This window comes from Acinonyx jubatus, chromosome C2, assembly GCF_027475565.1.
Source record: "Acinonyx jubatus isolate Ajub_Pintada_27869175 chromosome C2, VMU_Ajub_asm_v1.0, whole genome shotgun sequence".
In the NCBI taxonomy this organism is placed as follows: domain Eukaryota; kingdom Metazoa; phylum Chordata; class Mammalia; order Carnivora; family Felidae; genus Acinonyx; species Acinonyx jubatus.
In genome coordinates this window covers 148628977-148650148 of record NC_069384.1, presented here as the reverse complement: position 1 = coordinate 148650148, position 21172 = coordinate 148628977, and the positions used below count along the sequence as shown (strand labels likewise).

General features: G+C 43.8%; 1 protein-coding gene across 8 annotated transcripts in view; it reads left to right on the top strand.

Annotated features, from left to right (window-relative positions):
• Positions 1 to 21172, top strand: part of MYRIP (myosin VIIA and Rab interacting protein) — a 366936-nt gene that overhangs the window by 151275 nt on the left and 194489 nt on the right. The gene's annotated exons all lie outside the window — the stretch shown is intronic.

Genomic DNA, 21172 nt, shown 5'->3' with positions numbered 1-21172 from the left:
TTCACGGGACACCACGCGCCCTTCACAGAGACAACGAGGGAGGGTGACGCTTCTTGTCCGGCCCGACCAGTCACCCCTTCAGCTGTGGGGGCACAGAGCACGGGGCTGCCAGCTCTAGGGTTTGGAGAAAGCTTCCCAGGAAACAAGAAATAAGGGCAGGATGGTAAAAGATGAAAAAGCAATGCTAACGTGAAAGTGGGGTGGGGATGATGGTCTCCATGTGAGGGAAATGGCTAGCGTGGAGTCTCACGGGGACACATATTTTTATTCTTCCCTCAGTGACTGGCAGAGCATTTGTTTGATACATTGAGTATTTGGAAACCGGTAAGCCTGATGAGCCAGGGTCTGGCGTTTGTCCTTTGGAATTCTTAAATCTTTGCTGATCCCAGCATCTGCAAGGCACATTCGTATTCATTGCGTCCTTCATAATGCCTCCTGCCGTGAGCAAGATGGGGTTTGGCCCGTCCCAAGAACACACACAGGAGCCCCTGCCCCCCTCATCTTTTCCTTCTTTCTTCCTGCTTCGTTTGTTCACTTCCATCCTTTAACGTATCAAGTCCCAGCATTTTCCCGTAAAGCTAGTTACTGCGGATGACTGCCAAGCACCCTTGGGATCGATCCCCAGGGAATCTGTCTCTGAGCTGTAGATACCAGAGATACCAACTGAAGCAAATGGGGTTTGTTGAGCATTCATTACCCAGGGTGGGTGCTGCCCAAGTTCTGCGTATGACTTTCAGAGCAAGGAATCCATCCAAGTCTCCATATAGCAGCTCCTTGGTAGGAGGAGGAGAAGCTCTGTGGCAACAAAGAGAAGGAGGAGACTTTAGTTGTATGTGAGCCTACGATTGAGAGTGGATGATGCAAAGAGGTACATCCTGTGCCTTCCCTTTCTGGGTAAAGTTGGGTTAAGGTCAAGTGCTGATAACAAGAGAGTTGGCTTTCGGAAGAGATTATGTGCAACAGAAGTTGGAGACCCAGGCTTTGGAGCTGAGTTCTAATCATTGATTTGTGTACTTCCAACCAACGGGATCATTGTGTGTTTTGCTCCAGCCGTGCTTAACCTCACGTATGTAGACATGAGGAAAGTAGACGGCTGGGCTCTTCCTGGATTGGGGGCGGGGGGGGCGGGGGGGGCCTTTCAGAGCTTTGGGACAGATTCAAGGATACGGAGTTCAAGATATTTAAAACGTAGAAATTAAAATCATAGACTAATCTAGATGGTGAAGGAAGGAAAGTCAGAAAAGAGCTGTAGATGGTGGGAAGAGAACGAAGAGGTCAGTCAGCTAGAAGTGCCTGGTAAAGTTGAAGAACTGTGACCATGGGGGTATTTAGCAGAGAAAATTTTGTGTACCGGAAAAGATGTTTGAATTAGTGGTCTCTGAAGTGGATCCGTCGGGAGATGAACATGGGCATAGGAGGTTGAGGTCTAGCTGAGGAAATCACGGGACTAGAAGGCAGGTGCACATGAATTCCAAGGTGACCAGGTTGATGGCAGAAGTATGATGGCGATCCAGGTGACACAATCTCATTGAGCAAAGAGGAGGAACTAGCAGGCCAGGAGGTGATAGCAATAAGGAGTAGAAGAGTGTGGTGTGGCCGGATATCACAATGGTGTATCTGGGCGGGTGTCACACAGCATTTGGCTCAAACACCTGCCACGGCACCACAGTGCCGCACCCATGTTCGTGACCAGCCTAGTCTGTGGCCAATACCTTCAACTCCATTTGGAGTACCAGAGCCCGGCATGTAGGAGACACGCACATCTCTGTGGGTTGAGTAACAGAACAGGACAATGTTCCAAAGCAGCCAAATGCATGGTGCAGGTGAGACTTCAGGAATTTTAAAGAGAAGGGATCCAGAGAGTGTTGGGGCATTCTTTTTCTGGAAAACAGGGGGACCCCAGATGGTACTCAGGTTGGGAAGAGGCATCACAGGGCACTCTTGGACAGGGTGTGCCATGAGCCAAAAAGATCCCACAAGGTGTGCGGAGGGCCCGGGACAGAGCCCTCTTGCAGTGGCATGTAGAATTTAGGTCGGTTTAGGTGAAGAATTCGGGTTTGATCCCCAAGAGGTTGTGGCATCATTGAAATTCAAAGCATTGAGACTCTAGCAGTCATCAAAATATGCTATTCTGTACTATTCTTCATGTATTCATCTCCACACAGCAGGAAATACTAGCTCTTGCATGATCTTGTTTCTTTTCAATTTTTCTCTTTTCCTCTTCTTGGTGGATCAGAAAAATCGCCACCTTTACTCAACAGCTAATAGCAATAAAACCTGCAATCACAGCCTTTCAACCCCACATCCACCCCAAGTTGTGTGTATGGGTCTGTTACCAGTTCCAATTGAATGGCACATTGCTTTCCTCAAACAGTAGTGATGTTAAGTGAGTTCCATACTGCCTCGGGATCATATCACTGATAAATGGAAGAACCTTGCCTTGAGAGCCAGTCTGCCGATTGAATGCTGTGCTGTTTCATTTATACTAGATTGTCTCAAGGAATAGTCAGATATTGAAAAACGAGCCATAAATGGGCAGCAAATGGTTTATAAGACTATAGTTTAAATTTCTATTTTACATTTCGAGCCACCTAAAGAGGAGGCAGGAGGCTCAGGTGACCCCATTGACCTGAATCTTGCATCATCGTGTCAACATCGCGTGACAACTCCCTGAGTCTCAAAAGAAGGACGTCAGAAAATCAAGAACCATTTGTAGAAGGGATACCTTGAAAGATATCCAAAAAACTAATGTAAATTTGCTCCATTGGTTTTTTAAAGAAGGGTGGGGATTCCTGAGAAGTCATCCACATTCAGTGCGTCTAGCACAGATAGAACACACCCACACTTGTTTAACCAAAGTTGGCAGAAAGAGGATCCTGAGGAGAAGTTGGGAATTTTTCTGTTTTAATCTTGTGTAATGTCATGTGGGGACATTTCTGGGAGTCTTAGGATTGTAATAATATTGTCTGAAATCAAAGGAGATGAAAAAGCCGAGCTTGTTCCCTGTTTTCCTCAAGTTCATCATAGGAACTCGTTTAGGGAAAAAATCTGTGATGCATGTGGCAGGTTTTTGCTTCTAGAAATTCCTCTAAGGCCCAGTGTGGTAGAGAAGTATGCCTGGGTCAAAGCACCTCAGATGTATGACCTGTGGGCTGACAGTCTTTTTTTTTACATTTTGAAGGATGCCTCAGAAGACTTTATTTTTCTGATGTACTAACAAGCTGTGTAACTCCTCATTGCCACACAACAGACACAGCTAAATTCATCATGTGAAGCATTTAAGGGCCACTGTGACTTGAATCTTGTCTGAAAAATTTCTGACTAGTAACAGCTTTTAAAGCCTGTCCAGTTTCTTGAAACAGGAAAAAAAAATAGTTTACAAGAGATTACGGAGACTAAATACAGATTTTACCTGGCAAAAGCTGGTGTCATGCTAGGGGATGGCATCGTGGGCACTGTGCCTCCCTCCATGTTGTTCATTGGTTCCTCTACTCCTGGGGCAATCTGAAGTTCACCTCTTGGTCTAGAAGTGATTTGTTTTATTTTGGATATTCTTCCAGTAGATTCACAGTCAAGCAATGAGATTTAAAACCACTGTATATGTCAAAATCTATGAAGAACACATTCGGTGTGTGTGTGTGTGTGTGTATGTGTGTGCGCGTGCGCGTGTGTGTGAAATCTCAATGAAATGGTTGATAGCTCTGTGACATTGCAGAGGTGAGCACTTTGGTGAGGCCATATTTAGACCCATTTTTCACTGCCCACTGGCCATGATGTGCTTTTTCCCTTCCTATGTAAATTAATCTCATTTTTGTTGCATTGGTTTAATTTCAAGCTGTTTATCCAGTGGCTATACCATATGCATATGGAGCCATGAATGACTATAATGATAAGAATTCTGGTCCACAAAAAATTAAGGGGCTAAGAGTCGAGGGTAGACATTTATGCAAAAAAATTAACAAATTGCATCAGAAATAAATGACTATCAGGCACCTGAGCCTGTCTCTGGTGTAGTTCTAAATGAGCGATTTGGATTAGAAATGTAGGGTTCATCAGGGAGGACCCAAATCGTGTCTAGTCTCTGTAAAAATAGTAAATTCACCTTTCTTCTTTTTTGTCTCATGTCCTAGTGTTCTGTTTGGTTATTTATTACAGTAAAAATATTTCAATTTTAAATGAAAATTCCCTTTTAATGGTCATTGCTATAATTATGATGCTGGTTAGTTCATCATCCGTTCTTTTGCTTCATAAGTTTTGCATTAAAATATATTTTTATTGTCAGTTTAGAATTTTTAACTTTGGGAAATTAACAGACCTTAGATGAATTTATTATAGAATGAATGATGGATTACTTATTTTAGAGATTATATAGCCAATCGGATACTACTGAATCATTACCTCTGTCATATATATATACATATATATATATATGTAAATTGATCTTCTCAACAACTTCTTGTATAGATTTATCCAAACACTAAAAATAAGGATGTAATAGTAGTTGCATTTTAAGAACTTCTACGGGAAACAAAACTTTCAGAATGAGCCCAGACCTTGCTTATCAGCCACTGTCATTTGCGGTCAAATTGATTCAAGAACAACACTCCTATTTTCCTTGGGAACAAATTGGCTTCCTAGTTCTTTGCTTCATTATAAAAATTGTTCTCTCTGATTTTTGTCACTTTGTGCTATTATCTTTAACACAGACCAATTTGGGAGATTGTTGTCAGGGAGTGAGAAAAAAATTATCCTTGGAATTGAAATCAAAACACATCTCCTCATTATGCTTGTGTCATTTGCTTTGTTTTTTTCTGAGACAACTTAAGGCTTCATTTCTTTTCACTTGGAGCTGAATATCCTTTACTTGTATCCGATCATTTATTCCTTGGGTCGTCACACAGTCCACATGATTCATAAACTAGCATTACTGACCTTTTGGTAGAAACTCCACAGTATGTTTGAGAGATACCCCAGTGGATTTGCAATATCCCTGCGGAAGATACAGTAATATTAAAAATTCTCATCGTATGATAAAAACATTCACAAGGGAGCAAATATTTGGAAAATATTGAACTTCACTAGAATGCAAGGGGGTAGAGGTTTATGCTTCAAGTAGTTTTGTTTTCCTCATTAAATTAGTGATTTTTTTTCCACCATTCTACTCAGTGTTGATGACACTAGACTGGGAAAGGCACCCTTATCCATTGCTGGTGGAATCGAAATGGGCATTATCTTTTACCAACACGTATCAAGAGCCTTTAGCATGTCCAAGCCCCTGAACCCAACCATTTCATTTTTGAATACTGCACAACAATGAGGTGTGCTGAATTATTTGTAATACAAAAACAGAAGTAATCTAAATGCCCAACAGCAGAACAGTGGAAGAAAATTAGGGCATATTCAACTTAATAGATTATGATGAGGCCTTTAAAGTAGTGTATACATTGTATTAGCAAATACATATTTACAAGGGTAAATTCTTACATTAAAACATTATATTAAAAACTGCAATGTAGGGGTGCCTGGGGGACTCCCTCGGTTAGGCATCCGACGTCAGCTCAGATCATGATCTCGCAGTTGGGGAGTTCGAGTCTCCCATGGGGCTTTCTGCTGTGATCACAGAGCCCACTTCAGATTCTCTGTCCCCGAGTGTGCTTACGCTCTCTTTCTCTCTCAGAAATAAATAAACATTAGAAAAAACTACAATGAAAAATGTGTGTACAATATAATTGCCGTATAATAAAAGAAACAAGACTGAAAGGGAATACACTATCAATGCTGTTAACATTGGCATTGGGAGATAACATATGGATAAATCATTTTTCTCTTACCTCTATTTTCCAGTAAGTGTCCAAATTTCCCACATTTTACGCACGTGCTTTTATAACCAGGTGTACATAAAGCAAACATGAAATCTGGGATGTGCTCCTTTCTCACCTTCCCATTCCAAATCCTCTCGCCCATCACCTCAGTGTTGCTGTTCCCCCAACAGCACCCTGCTTTCCGCCACAGAGCTAAAACCACCCAGCTTCCCAGGGAAAATGGACCCATCAAAGGGAACTTGTATTTTGAAGGCCCAGATAACGGGCACTTTAGGTTACAGATAGCAGCCTGTCTATAACAGATCTCCACAGAGACCGTGACTGCAGCACTCAGACTGATCATTGTCAGAGTGACCTGAATCATGAGGCAGTTGGGAATTTGGAAAACTATAAATTGTCCCCAGTGAAAGCTAAGCATCTAAATTCTGGTCACTGATTTTTTTACTATGAATAGATTAAATAACAAATATAGCAAGAGTGCCTGCTAAGGGCATGGGATTGAATTTGCCTTTTCAGATGAATCATTTCATGTAACCCTCATAAGAACTCTGAGAGAGGGCAAGAGATTAGCCCCGTTTTAGAGGCAGGGCGGTCTGAAATGTGGAATGACCAAGTGGCTAGCCAAGGTCACTTTGTCGGTCTCAAGTTCGGCAGTCTCCTTACAATCTCCCCAGGAACGCAGCCTCTGGGCCCCTCTCCTTCAGCCGCCCGGCAGGCCTCCTTGCTCAGCCAGCCGCCTGGACCCTATTTTTAAGTCTGCAGAAGCAGGGGACAGCCTGTGCTCCCAGACGGTGTTAAAGGGATAGTGTAGATTTCAGTTCCTCTTGACGTGCACACTTGCACTTCCTGGACAGCCAGAGCGGTGAGGACAGACTGAGACACGGGAGGGAACATCAGGGAAGGCGGACAAGTGCGGTAGCTTCCCAGCCCATGCCACCACATGGCACTCCCCTCCCGTTGGCCCTTCGGGCTCCTCACAGCCCCACTTACCTGAGATGTGTCACTCTAACGTGCATCCTATCTGTGCCATCAGGGTCGAGTGGGTACTGTATCCGTTGAATGACTGACTGAATCTCCGAAAGCCTGCATTTTTAGGGAAGATACAGACTATGACATTGTGTGACATTGAACATTAAGAGCATGAACTAAATCTTTGAGCTATTTTTGGTAAACCAGTGGCCTCTGAACACATCGTTCTAACAGGTTTTAAAAAAGAAGATTTACTTTGATATACAAAGTTTAGTAGGCTTTGATTAAATCTGCAGTATTCACAATGAGCATTTAGGATACATTATTAGGCTGACAACCATGGGTTTTATTAGTGTGTTTATATAAGGAGCTATGATGGCTAATTTTATGTGTCAGCTTGGGTAGGCCACGCTCGCTGGGTATTTGGTCAAACAATAGTCCAGAGGTTGCTGTGAAGATATGTTCTAGATCAGATTGGCATTTAAGTCAGTAGACTTGGAGTAGAGCAGATTACCCTCCATTATGTGTGAGCCCTATCCAGTGAGTTGAAGGCCTTTCGAGAAAAAAGATTGATTTCCCCAAGGAAGAAGGAATTCTGCCAGCAGATGGCCTGTGGTCTCTGGCTGCAACAGCCACTCTTCCCTGAGTCTCCAGCCTGCTGGTCTACTCTAAAGAGTTGTTTTTTTGTTTTGTTTTTTTGACTTGCCAGCCTCCATAATCCTATGAGCCAATTTCTTAAAATAAACGTCTCTCTCAATAGATGATAGTAGATAGGTAGATCGATCGATAGATAGATGGATATAATCTCCTATAATCTCCTATGGTTCTTTTTTTTTTGGGGGGGGGGGGACCTTAACTAAGAACGGGACCTTCAAGGAGGGCAGGACAATGGGAGATGGGAAGTGGAAAGGAGAGAGTAAAATGGGACCCCTCATCATATATTGTCCAGCCTGGCCCCTGAGAGAGAGGGAGCCACAGGCAGAAGCAAAGAAGCCATTTTCACCGTGGAACATGGGACTCAACAGTGTTGCTCTGCAGCCTAGGGCACAATGTATGATATAGACATGGGGAGAGAGGCATTGTCCTTTGAGGACAGAAGCTCAAGCACAAGAAGGATTATTGTCCCTGGTAGCGCTGAGGGGAGCTGGGCAGTGATTTGGCATTTGCCCAGGAGAACAGGGCTTAGCAGCAGAAATCCAGTGGTTTCTCTACAACTGGACATTAGCAGGGGCTGGAAGGGGGATGTACCACTAGTGACTTCCTGCAAGACTTCCCGAGAACTCCAAAAAACACCTAGGAGACATACCGTGGGTGGAGGCTGATGTCCTGCTTCATCCAGGAGGAGACACAGAACCCGTACCATTGGAATTGTTATTAAGATGACCTTATATATGTGTTTCCCACAGGCTGGTGGTACTTGGTGAAATTCGGGTTGCAGTCGTAAGGCAGGCATTGATTTGGGCAAAGCGAGGAGAAAAGAAACCCTAGGATATTGAAACATTGGTAGATGGACCACCTCAATAAGCAGGCCTACGACCCTGACAATGCCAATCTGGTCCTCTCTAGGAATTTGAATCGTGGGTGGAGCAGCACATCGATTGAGGACGATTAGAGCTGAGTCATCCCAACATGACAACGTCCCAAATGTTGACCAGGGTGATGTTCCCATTAGTGAGAGCCCTGGTCCTGCCACCTCAAGTCTTGGGTGTTCAGCTTTCCCCTTAGTTCTTTAAGCCACCGGATCTTTCCATTAAATTACCTTTTCACAGAAGTCATCCAGAATTCATTTTTATGGCTTAAAACAGAACCTAAAGAACCAGATCTGCTACAGTAGACACAATGCAACCAGAACTGCAAGATAGAAATTTTAGACCAAGAAAGAGTAGAGGCAGATGACCACCCTGATATGGGACTAAGAAGGGAATATTGTTGTTTCTTCTATGTTTCCTATCTTCCACACTTACATGTGGTGTCTCAAAATTGGCAGGCCTGACTAAGAAGTGTGACCTGAAAGAAAGAGTTCTTGAGTTTCTAATTTTCTAAGATCCCTGTTGCATAGAAAACAGAAAGGTTTTCAGCTATGACATTAGTTAAATATGTGTTAGAAAGAGAAGAGTAGATCTACAGGCATGGTGGAGGATATGAGGGTATAAGCGATGTTTGGGCAAAGGCCAGGAGTGGTACAAACATGTTGTCGTACCTAAGAACTGAGAAGCGACCCCTTTTGTAGGTCAGGTGGTTTCTGCGTCTTTAGTTTCAATCAAATTAAAGGAGGACCTGAATGGCCACTAAAGGTACTATTGGGTCATAGGTAGCCATGTGATTTTGGGCATATAACTCAGATGGGGCTCAAAGTTGAAGGACGTTGCTATAAAAAACAAAACAACAGGGGCGCCTGGGTGGCTCAGTCGGTTGGGTGTCCGACTTCTGCTCGGGTCATGATCTCACGGTTTGTGAGTTCGAGCCCCGCGTCGGGCTCTGTGCTGACAGCTCGGAGCCTGGAGCCTGCTTCGGATTCTGTCTGTCTGTCTGTCTCTCTCTCTCTCTCTCCCTCCCTCCCTCTCTCTCTCTCTCTCTCTCTCTCTCTGCCCCTCCCCCGCTCACACTCTGTCTCTCTCTCTCTCTCAAAAAAATAAGTAAACATTAAAACAACAACAACAACAAAAACCAAACTGCTTCCATTCCCGTGTGGAGGGAGAAGTTTCCTCAGAGCTTAATTTTTTAAAAAGAAGACCTAAAACTAGTGCTGAACACAATCTCGTTCAGATAATAAATGATACCCATCTGTGCACAAAGGAACCAATAAAAAAGCCATCTCACTGCAAGATGTATTTCCAATAAACGTATGCTTATGTTTTGTTACTATTTATCAGAATTGGAATATATTTATGGGGTTTTCTTGTACTCCAATAGAACTTTATTTATGAGCCCTGAAAGTTGAATTTTGTCGTTTTCGTATGATATGAGATACTGTATGTTTATGTTCTTGATCAACTGTGTCTTAATAATCAGAATTGATAACTCAATTCAAGATACGTATTTTGACACTTTGAGCCTCAAGGCTCAAAAAGTTATTAAATTCAATTTATTACACATGTTTCTGTGACAAAGAATGATAGCAAGGTGATAAATAAGACTGAAACATCAAAATATATGATATAAAATTAAATTCTGAAAGGGAAGTAGATGAGATAGAACTATCTGTTCAAGGAGGAAAATGGAAAATGTTAATATTCCAACTGTTAGAGGAGTTGGCAAACTATGACCACAGACCAAATCTGGCCTGTTACCTGTTTCTATAAAAAAAGCTTTGCTGGAACACAGCCATGTTTATTCATGTACATGTTGTCTATGGCTGCATTCAACTACAACAGCTCACGGGAATAGTTACAGTGGGGACCAGATGGCCCACAGACACAAAAATGTTTGCTATCTGGCCACTTACAGAAAAAGTTTGCTAGCCCCCAGCTTAGACCAATCATGGCCCATCCCAGCGCATTTCCACCATGAATGTGCTGGGACACTCTCATCATAAGACACTAGCCAGAATGCAGGGGGTATGGATGTGATGACAACCATCAGTGGCTACCGTGATGCACAGTTTAGAATATCCGGGGATCTCAACCACCCCCGCAAAATGTCACACAGGCTGGTAGCACCATTTCTGTTCGTTGACTCCAGACCTATGGACCACAGAACCCCACGGAGAGAGCCACACTTTGTGGCCTTGGAACAGATAGGGAACTTAAGAAATCATTGGTTCTTTGCAGGATTTTCTTCTAATGTTGATCAGTCTAGCAGGTGTCCTCATCATGAACTTTGCTCGTTGACATGGTAGGGGAAAAAATGCCCAATTTTTAACCATTAGACTCAGATATTTAAATTTTTGCCCTCAATCTTGATGCCAATAGTCATTTCAACCCAGCAGCACCTTTTTTTTAGCCTGTAATTAACCAACCACCAGGCCCCCAACTGATGATACATTAAGAGAGAAAAACATTAGAAGATAGTCTTTAAAATTGAACCAGTGGTGAACAGTTTGTTGTCATTTGAAGAAAAAAAAGAGAGAGAGAGAAGAATGTAGAAAGCACCCATGCTTCAGATGCTTGATGCTTTTCCGGAGATAGAGCATGCCCGTCTCTCTGGTTTGCCTCACATCACCTGCCATACCGTACCAGACATGAAGAGGCCTTTTGAAAGATGGTCCCTGTTATAACAATACTTTATCTCTCCCTAGCACTATACTGTTTTCACATGTCTTTGTTGAGGTGTATTACATCCAGAGCTAACAGACCTTCTCTTTTGCCAAGAGAAACAGCTCCTCCACTGATGCCAGTCTTGGACCACGATCTAGGCAACAGGTGTCAGCCCAAAACCCCAGAATAGATTCCACTTTTAACATTAGCTGGAGGTTCTCTTTAACCTGATTAACAGAAACAAGAGAATTCATTGGGAATGACGGAAGCCATGCCATGGACTCGACCATATATGATTATGAACATTCACATAAACATCATCATAATTCAACAAATACAGAACGTGGGTACATCTCAGAGATATTGTGGGTTGGGTTCCAGACAACTGCAATAAGGCGAATCTCACAGTAGAGTGAGTCAGATGAATTTTTTGGTTTCCCGAGTCTTATAAAAGTTATGTTTACGCTCTACTGTAGTCTACTGGGTGAGATGGCATTATGTCTAAAATGACAATATACATACCTTTATTTAAAATATCTGTTGCCAGTGCCTGGGTGGCTTAGTCCGTTGAGCATCCAACTTTGGCTCAGGTCATGATCTCATGGTTCATGGGTTCAAGCCCTGTGTTGGGCTCTGTGCTGACAGCTCAGAGCCTGGAGCCTGCTTCGGATTCTGTGTCTTGCTCTCTCTCTCTGCCCCTACCCCATTCATGCTCTCTCTCTCTCTCTCTCTCTCTCTCTCTCTCTCAAAAATAAACATTTGAAAATATTTACTGCCAAAAAATGCTAATCTTGTGAGTTTTCAGTGAATTATCATCACTGACCGCAGATCATCATCACAAATATAATAATAATGAAAATGTTTGAAATATGGCGAGAAAACCAACGTGTGACAGAGACACGAAGTGAGCAAATGCAGTTGGAAAAATGGCTCTGAGAGACTTTCTGGATGCAGGGTTGCCACAGACCTTCAATTTGTAAAGAACACAATGCCTGCTAAGTGTGATAAAGCTCAACATGACAAAACAAGGTTTTCCTGCACGTCTGAATTCTGATGTCAATGTCAAATCCCTCCCCACTGAAGAAGGGGTGAGAGTCCAGCCAAGAGTTAGGAGAGACAGCCCTGTCCCTGTCCCCCTCCCCATCCATCTTCCTGGTTCTTCGTCTGGCAGCCACGCTTTCTCTCCAACCCTTCCCAACCTGCACAAGAATGAGTGTCTCATTAATCCAAGGCTTTTACAACAATTGCGAAGACACAGTCTTCCTGCAGTCGCTCAGATTTTATAGTTTAGAAACAATGTCTTTGGCAGGAATGATTCCAGAGGTCCCAACTGGCCCCTGCTTGGGTCCATGAATCCTTGAGCTCGCCTGCATCGCCTGAAACTTGAGCTCAGTCTTGTATTCTGCACCTTGTCGGTGAGCACTTTTCAGCAACACCTGAACTTTTTCAGGTTGGGCTTTTTGTTTAGGGATGTGAACAGTTTCTAGGACAGAAATCAAGAATGCACTGTCTTATATCAATTGATCCTGGCCAAGATATGCAGGGCAGTCTTGTTTCCCGTCCCATAAACAAGGGGATTGAAGCCAAGAGGCTTGGGGGACTCACCTGAGTTTACACATTTGCTGGCCTGTAGACAAAAGCTCGGCAGCCAGCGTTGAGTCCCTGGAAGCCGGAACCCCGCACGGGGGTCGGCTCCTGACACACAATAGGCTACCAGTCATTGGTGGCTAAAATTGTGAAAGAATAGCAACTCAGTCCTGAACCCAGCCTCCCTCTACCAGTACTCTGGCAGGCTGCATGGTGAGGAATAACCACACCTGTCACAGATCCGTTCTCTTCAGATGAATCCTGTCACTGGGAGTGAGACCATGAAAGATTAACTGTAGCTATCGAAGCAGTTATTGGAGATGCCTTTGAATAAAACCTGGGAATGAGATAGGCAAGAGGAAGCAAGAGAGTTAACACTTGGGAATTTCCATTCAAAAACATTCCTTCTGGGGTGCCTAGTGGGCTCAGTCAATAAGGCATATGACTCTTGATTCAGGGTTAGAAGTTGAAGCTTCACATTGGGTGTAGAAATTACTTAAAAATAAAATCGTTAAAAAAATCCATTCCAAACACATTTAATAAATGTCCATTATTTTTGTCAACACTGTGTTTTACACAGTGATAGAATGATAAATAATACATGGTTCTTGACCTCAAGGAGCTCGTAGGTGAGTAATTGGAGTGAGCGAGCGAGAGAGCAGGTGGGTGGCCGGGGGAGGGGTGGGGATAACCAAAACTTGCAAGCATGTATTTACAATGTAATTAATTGTGTAACTGCTAGAATTCATATATAAAAGATGTGTTTGGAGAAAGAAACAACCATCAATTCTGGCTTGAGAAATCAGGGAAAGTTCTACAGCAGTCAGGACCTGTCAGAAGGGTCTTGGAAGATAAGGAGGCCAACAAAAAGATTGGGTGGTAGGCAGGGGTGGATATGGTAAATCAGAGTGAACCCTATCTTTTAGCGTAAGGGGAATTAACAAGCAGCAAAAATATCTACAGGCCACGTCTTCCAAATTGTATATTTTTTTATTTTTTACTTGAAAATATTTTAAAAATTTTTTAACACTTATTTTTGAGAGAGAGAGAAGGAGAGAGACAGAACATGAGCAGGGAAGGGGCAGAGAGAGAGGTAGACATAGAATCTAAAGCAGGCTCCAGGCTGTGAGCTGTCAGCACAGAGCCTGACGTGGGGCTTGACCCCACAAACTGTGAGATCATGACCTGAGCCGAGGTTGGATGCTTAACTGACTGAGCCACCCAGGTGTCCCCCCAAATTATATTTTTAATACAGAAAAGCGTTATCTGCAACTGTACTGAGCATTCTTTTTACTGTCCCCTAACTGAAGGGTTTCCTTTTCCTTATATTTTGGGGGAGAGGGCTGGGGCATGGTTAACATTTTACAGACACCCTCACAGGCGTGACAGGCTCTATCTGGCTGTGATGCTTTGGCACTGGCTGCATTTTGAGCGTGTCATGTTGGCACCAGAGGTCTGCTACAGGCTGGAGCAGCAAACAGAAAGCTATGGCTTGGGTGGTGAGTATATCTGAATGGGTAACGAAGATGTGGCAATGTATTGGGGACTGGCGGGTGAGGGAGGATGTGTAGCAAGGTCAAGATTTACTTACTCGGCAAACAAATAATCCTCTTCCTTTATCACCAGCCCTATGGACTGTGAGAACGCTAAAGGTGTATGTTCTTGGGCACTCCTTTTCTAGAAATGGGCGTGGGGGGCACGGGAGGGCCCTTTCATCTTTCCACACTCTGCCCTGACCGTGTGCTGTCCCTGACAGAGCAGGAGTGGGCAGCGGGTCAGCACCCGGCCTTGGTGCTGGGACGGAGTGGCTGCTTGGGAAGGGCTTGCTCAGGGTAGGTGCCTGCATGACCAAATGGGACTGGATGAATCAGCCGTACGATTTTTATTTTCTCTGGTCTTAAACTAGGTCTTGGACCTTCCGTAAAGCCAGTAAGACTGTAGCCGTTCATCTGTGCTCTAGGTGGGGTGAGACCGGAGCTTGAAACTCCTTGGGAAGTTGAGGGAGCCACAGGTGGTTCAGCACAACTAGTGTGCAGGGTGCCACTGGGATGTCTGGGGAGGAGGCAGGAGGCCAGGGCCCAGGATGGCTTCGGGCTCTTTGGAGAACATCTGTGGTTCTTTGTTGCTGAGCAGCAGTGCTTCCAGAACCATGCCTGGACATTCTTTCTTTCCTGGGATGGAATTCAACATGAACGTAGTTGAGGCAACCCCACCCCCACACACATCTTGTGGTTCAGCTCCCTCATGACACTGTTTGTTCTACAATTAGCGATTTCACTATTGTTTTTCCCGATGGAGAAGATAGAACTCAAGGGCTCAGTTGTCAGCTCAGTACCTGTTGACATTAGACCTTTGGCTTCAGACTGGAAGCCTGCATCCTCCTTCGACACCCTCACACACAGCAAGAACCTTCTTTGTTGCCTGCCTTCCAAGTCTCCCTCCACCCCAGGTTCCCGAGCTCCTGTTTTTCTCTGCTGGAAGAATATGGCCATTCTCCCAAATGCCGCAGGGGCAAGCTTTATTTAGTGAGAATTTTATATAACAGCCACTTACGTAACGCTGTGGGTTAGGCATGCTCTACGAGCATTGTAAATAGTAATTCTTTTAATATTCGTAATGGTATTTGAAGTAGGTACTAGTATTTGACCCTTAAGCAGGAAGAGGTTAAATAACTTAGGTTACATAGATTAGATTCTATTAAACAGGTCTGTTTCAATAGATGGGATGGAATTGGCTGAAAAACCATAGCATGTCCTAAATTAAGCAGGTTGGGCACTTACTGATAGGAGTCAGTCCGTGCCGTGTTGGAAATAGGGCAGATGATGGAATTGCAGACCTGAGTTCAAATCCACCACTCGCTGACAAGGGCAGGGGATACTAATGCCCTCCTTTTGGAGTTACTGTGAGAATTTAGTTGAGGGGAACTGTTTCAGTGCCTGACATTTGGGTGTTTGGCAAATGTCAGTTACTATTGTTATGACTGTTGATGTCATGATCATAGTGTGGCTGGCTTCTCTGGGGACCCTAAAGAGGAGCCCCCTTAGTGATTGTGGAGCATGCTGATATTGACCCCCCCCCGCAACCTCCCACTTCCTACTCTGTTCACCAGCCTTCTTATGTACTGGATTCTGGTGAGCCCTGGATGCACAGAAAGAGCCTCAGTTAAGACATCCAAGAAGCCTAAACAAAGCCCTATGGCAAAGGCTGCCTTGAGCCAGTGTGTTCTTCACATTTTCCTTCAGCCTGACGCACCCACACAGGCTTGTTACTGGGATCGTATTTTTGGGTTAAGGCAGCCAATCTTCCACAGTGGCTGAATTTCATAGAAAGATCATGGAAAGCTCTCTTTTGTAACCCAGCAGAACTCTTGAGTGGAATGGAACAGCCATGAGCAGCCATTTGTGTTCCTCTAGGCAGATGACGTGTGCCACTGGCTAATTGGAGAGGAGAAGGATGCTGACGCATGAACACGGGTACTAAAGTGCCTTGGTGACCCTCAGTGAGTCCTGTTCAGGGGCCCTAGTGGCCACCATCAGACCATCATTGTCCCATAACTCATTCCTTCCCTAACGTAGTGGTGCACACACATGGGGTGACGGAACCTAAAATATATTGTATACGAAAGGTGGTCCTCTACACTGGAAACTTACGTTGATGGGAAGTCCAGAATTTTCCTCTGTTGACAGCACTTCCCGGAGGAAGGAGTTCGTTTGGTGATCTCCTGAGGTTCTTTTCCACCCTGTATTCATTCCATCCCACAGCCTGCAGTAGACACACCTAGCATTTGAATCCTGGATCATCAGCCACGTTTTTACCATGTGACCCTGGGCAAAGTTATTCGATCCTTTTGAATTTGGGAGTTATGAGACTTGCCTTAAAAATTACTATAACCAGCAGGAGAGAAAAGGTATATAAATCACTTAGCAATACTTTACTATAATAACAGATAGCTCTTATTATGTTGTTTTCATTTTTTTTTTTAAGTTTTTTTTTAAATGTTTTTATTTTATTTTTGAGAGAAAGACAGAGTATGAGCAGGGGCAGGGCAGAGAGAGAGGGAGACACAGAATCCGAAGCAGGCTCCACGCTCTGAGCGGTCAGCACAGAGCCCGACACAGGGCTCGAACTCACGAACTGTGAGATCATGCCCTGAGCCGAAGCCGGACTCTTAACCGACTGAGCCACCCAGGTGCCCCATATGCTGTTTTCATTTTGAGGTTGTCAAATAGCTATTCCCTTTACTTTATAAAATATTAAGCACAGTATAGTTGCCTATAAACATGAAGCATGGCAAAAATAATTTCGTTTTATAATTAATTCTTATAGTTTCTTTCCCAGCATTGACCAAGACAGTTAAATATATCACCACTCAACAAATGAAAACACTGGTCCACCATCTGAAAGAGTGTTTGAGGATATTGGCTTAAACCACTTAATAAACTTAAGTGTGCATTGCTTTAAATTTTAGTGCCGCTAGGAACTTAAAAAATGTGCACAGCAGACTATAGCTTTAATATAAGCATCAGGTAAAAACCATTTGTACTGTATCACAATATACATTTCACTTTTTTTTCTACTGAAGTAAAATGTTTACTCATCAGGCTAAGTTACACAGCTGATGTTTTTTTTTATCTTGGCAGTGTGAATGTTATCTTTAATAGCCACTGTTGCTTAATTTACTACGTAATAATAAAGTTCCACAAAGGGAATTAAAATGGTTTGGCAAATAATTATGGATTCATCACCCAGATTTTTGTGTTGTTTTTAAGTTTATTTTATTTATTTTGAGAGAGACAGAAACAACACGCGTGGGGGAAAAGCAGAGAGAGGGAGAGAGAGAGAATCCCAAGCAGGTTCCACCACAGTGAGTGCAGAGCCTGACGTGGGGCTTACCCACGAGGCGGTGAGATCATGACCTGAGCTGAACCCAAGAGTCAGAGGCTTAACCGACTAAGCCACCTAGGCGCCCCATCGCCCAGATTTTGAACTAAAATTTTACCTATCCTAAAGGAAGCCCCTGAGTGTCCCCCTTTCATTATCTCTTCCCCCCTTCTTCTGGAGGTAGCCACCATTTTGAACATGGGACTTGTTGATTCATTCATTGCTGCAGACCTTTGGTATGACTGGACAAATCCCTAAAAAAAGTTGTATTATTTTGCTTGTCATCTTTATGTAATTGGTATTATGCTATCTATATTGTTCCACAGTTTGATTCCTCATTAAACTTTGTTACATCTATTCATATTACATGTATGGTTTGTCTACATGGAAGAGACACAGTGTTCGTCAAGTATGCCCTATGCTCCCTGTATCTTCCGGCCTCCTTTACAGACCCATACAATTGATTCTGGAGAGACGCTGAGCAGAAAAGTCACATGTCGTGCTCAAGTCAAGGCAGTTAACTAGAGGGCCTTCTCTCTTCCCCTCCAATGACGGCCTTAAAGGCCTAGGGTTCAGATTATGCAGCTGTAGATGGCAAAGTCTTCCACAGCATGAGTCTCTAAGTGATTGTGTGGAACAGAGCCTCCTGTCAACCCACACTGAACATGTAATATGAGCAAAAAAAAAAAAAAAAAAAATCCCTTGAAGTTTTAAGCCAGCTAAGATTTGGAGGTTAATATATCAAAGCCTATCGTATCTTGAACAGGACAGCCACTCATACTGCTAATATAGTTCTCCATTGTATGACTGCCCCATGATTTCTGTTCTCCTCTTAATGGATGTTTACATTATTTCACATTTTTAGCTGTTATAAAACAGTGCTATCAAGACATTCTTATACATTTATCTACATATGCAAGAGTTTTTCTAGGGTATAGAGCTAGGGTTGTAGCTATACCCCAGCTGTTCTAGCTATACCCCAGCTGTGCTCCATCAGAATTACAGCAGTTTATATTCCCACAATCAGTTAAAAAACAAAACAAAACAAAAAAACCTCCCTTTGTGTCACAACCTTACTACCCATTCATTGGTATTAAAATGTATTTTTAGGGGCGCCTGGATGGCTCAGTTGGTTAAGTGTCTGATTCTTGATTTCAGCTTAGATCATGGTCTCATGGTCGTGAGATTCAGCCCTACATCAGCTTAGGATTCTCTCTCTGTCCCTCCCATGCTCTCTTTCTCTCTCTCTCAAAATAAATAAATATTAAAAAAAAAAAAAGAATTCTCGGGGCACCTGGGTGGCTCAGTCGGTTAAGCGTCCGACTTCTGCTCAGGTCATGATCTCACGGTTCGTGGGATTGAGCCCTGAGTCGGGCTCTGTGCTGACAGTGAAAAGCCTGCTTGGGATTCTCTGTCTCCCTTCCTCTCTGCCCCTCCCTCACTCATGCTCCCTCTGTCCCTCTCAAATAATAATTTAAAAAAAAAAAAAACAGCAACAAATAGAAGTTCTTTTTATGTCGTGAATACCAATCCCTAATCTTTTCTTTGTGCTGCCAGTATCTTCTCCCAGATTGTGGCCTGTCCTTTCATTTTTTTGACAAATAGAAGTTTTAAATTTTAATGTAGTCAACTTTTTCAGTCTTTTCCTTTATAGTTAGAACTTTGAGTCTTGTGAAGAGATTCTTCCCAATTCTCAGGGCATAAACATATTCTACTACATATTCTTCTAGAAGTTTTAAAGATTTGCTTTCCATGTACAGTACCCACCCCCCACCCTCCATCCACGGTTTCATTTTCCACAGTTTTCAGTTACTAGCCATCACCCGTGGTCCAGAAGCAGATAATTCTCCTTCTGATGAATCGTCAGAAGGTCCGTAGTAGCCTGACGCTCTATCAGAGTAATTCACCCCACTTTATATCTTCACACAGGCATTTATTTTGTCATCTCACGTCATCACAAGAAAAAGGGTGAGTATAACACAACAAGATATTTTAAGAGAAAGAGAGGCCATATTCACATAACTTTCATTACAGTATGTTGTTATAATTGTTCTATTTTATTATTATTGTTAATCTCTTACTGTGCCTACTTTATAAATTAAATTTTATCATAGGTGTGTATGTATAGGAAAAAAATAGCATTTATAGGGTTCAGCAGGTGGTTTCAACCGTCTGCTGGGGGGGGTTCTTAAAATGTACCCCCCCTCAGATAAGGGGGGACTACTGTAATTCTTTGATCCCCCTAAAACTGATTTGAGCCTAAGACTTGAGGGAATATGGATCACAGTTCAGGTACAAATAAGGAGGCCAATCTGCCTGTTTTGAGCAGAAAGATATTTAATCTAGAGAATTAGATGCTTGTGTATTGTTGGCAGGCCTGGAGAAGCATGCTCCAGGCCAAGTTTCATGGAAGGACGCCCAGAACAACCTGGAGAACTGACCTAGGAAAGGGATCGCTTCCTCTGCCAAGAGCAGGAAGCGGGAGACTTTCAGGAGGCCCCAGAAATCAGGGCTCTCCTTCCCAGTTCTGGCTCCGGGATGACCCGTCTCCGCCACGACCCCTGCTGGGTGGAGATCCCACCCGGCTGCCTTCCAGAGCCACAAAGGAGGAACTTGACCCTGGGACCTCTGCCATCCCTGCCAGACCTGTGCCTGCCCGCCAAGGAGAAGCACGCGGCCCTTTGCCTTCATCTCCTATGCAAATGACATCTGTGCTCATCACCAGTGCTTTTAACACATCCACCTGTTCCAGAGGTCATTTTTTTAAATGTTTGTTTGTTTGTTTATGTATTTATTTATTTATTTAGAGAGGGACAGAGAGAGAGAGAGGGGAGGGGCAGAGAGAGAGGGAGAAAGAGACTCCCAAGCAGGCTCTGCACGGTGAGCACGCAGCCCCGGAGGCGGGGCTCGAACGCACAAAACTACAAGCTCATGACCTGAGCCAAAATCAAGATTAGGACGCTTCACCGACTGATCCCCGCCCCCCGGGGGGGGCTCCATTATTTTGATTATGTATCTTCTGTTTGGTTGGTTGGTTTTATCATGAAGCTTTTTTTTTTTTAAGAAAATTTAAAATCATGTCACATATACAACTCTGTGATCACAGCTTTCTTCCCTCTCGGGCCCTTTATCAGTATTGTTTGTGGTAGAGATTAGCCCCGTTCACTGTAATTTCCAGCTCTCGTCTTTCCAGGCACATGGAGAGACGGTCTTCTTCACTTTCTGGAGGACAGGTGTGGCCCTGTGGCTTGCTCTGGCCAATAAAATAGGAGTGGAGGTGACCCAATGTGCTGTAGATCATTTCCTGCCCCGTATGATATTTTGACATTTAAAAAGAACCCTTTCTGGTTGGGGAGAAACTGCCCTTCCCGAGGCTAGCCAGTTCTTAGAGACGGCAAAGGGAGGAGCCCACCGTGTGTCTTTGATTTGCAAACTAAGCAGTCCCGGTCTTGCCACCTCTGTCTGACTGGTACATCCCAGAAGGCAATGTTCCTCTGCCTCAGTCATCCCAGGGTCAGGTGCCTGCCAACCAGGGACCCCCTCGGAAGCCCATAGCCTGCAGAGATTATTCAGACTAGCCAATCCCAAACCGTTCAGCCCGTCTTTGCCCTTCCCACGGAAACCCCGAGAAAGGCCCTGGCCTAAGCGCTCCCCTCACTCCTGCCTTCAGCCTCCTGACCGCGCGGGTGTCTTTCCTGTGTGACTCTGTGTGGCATT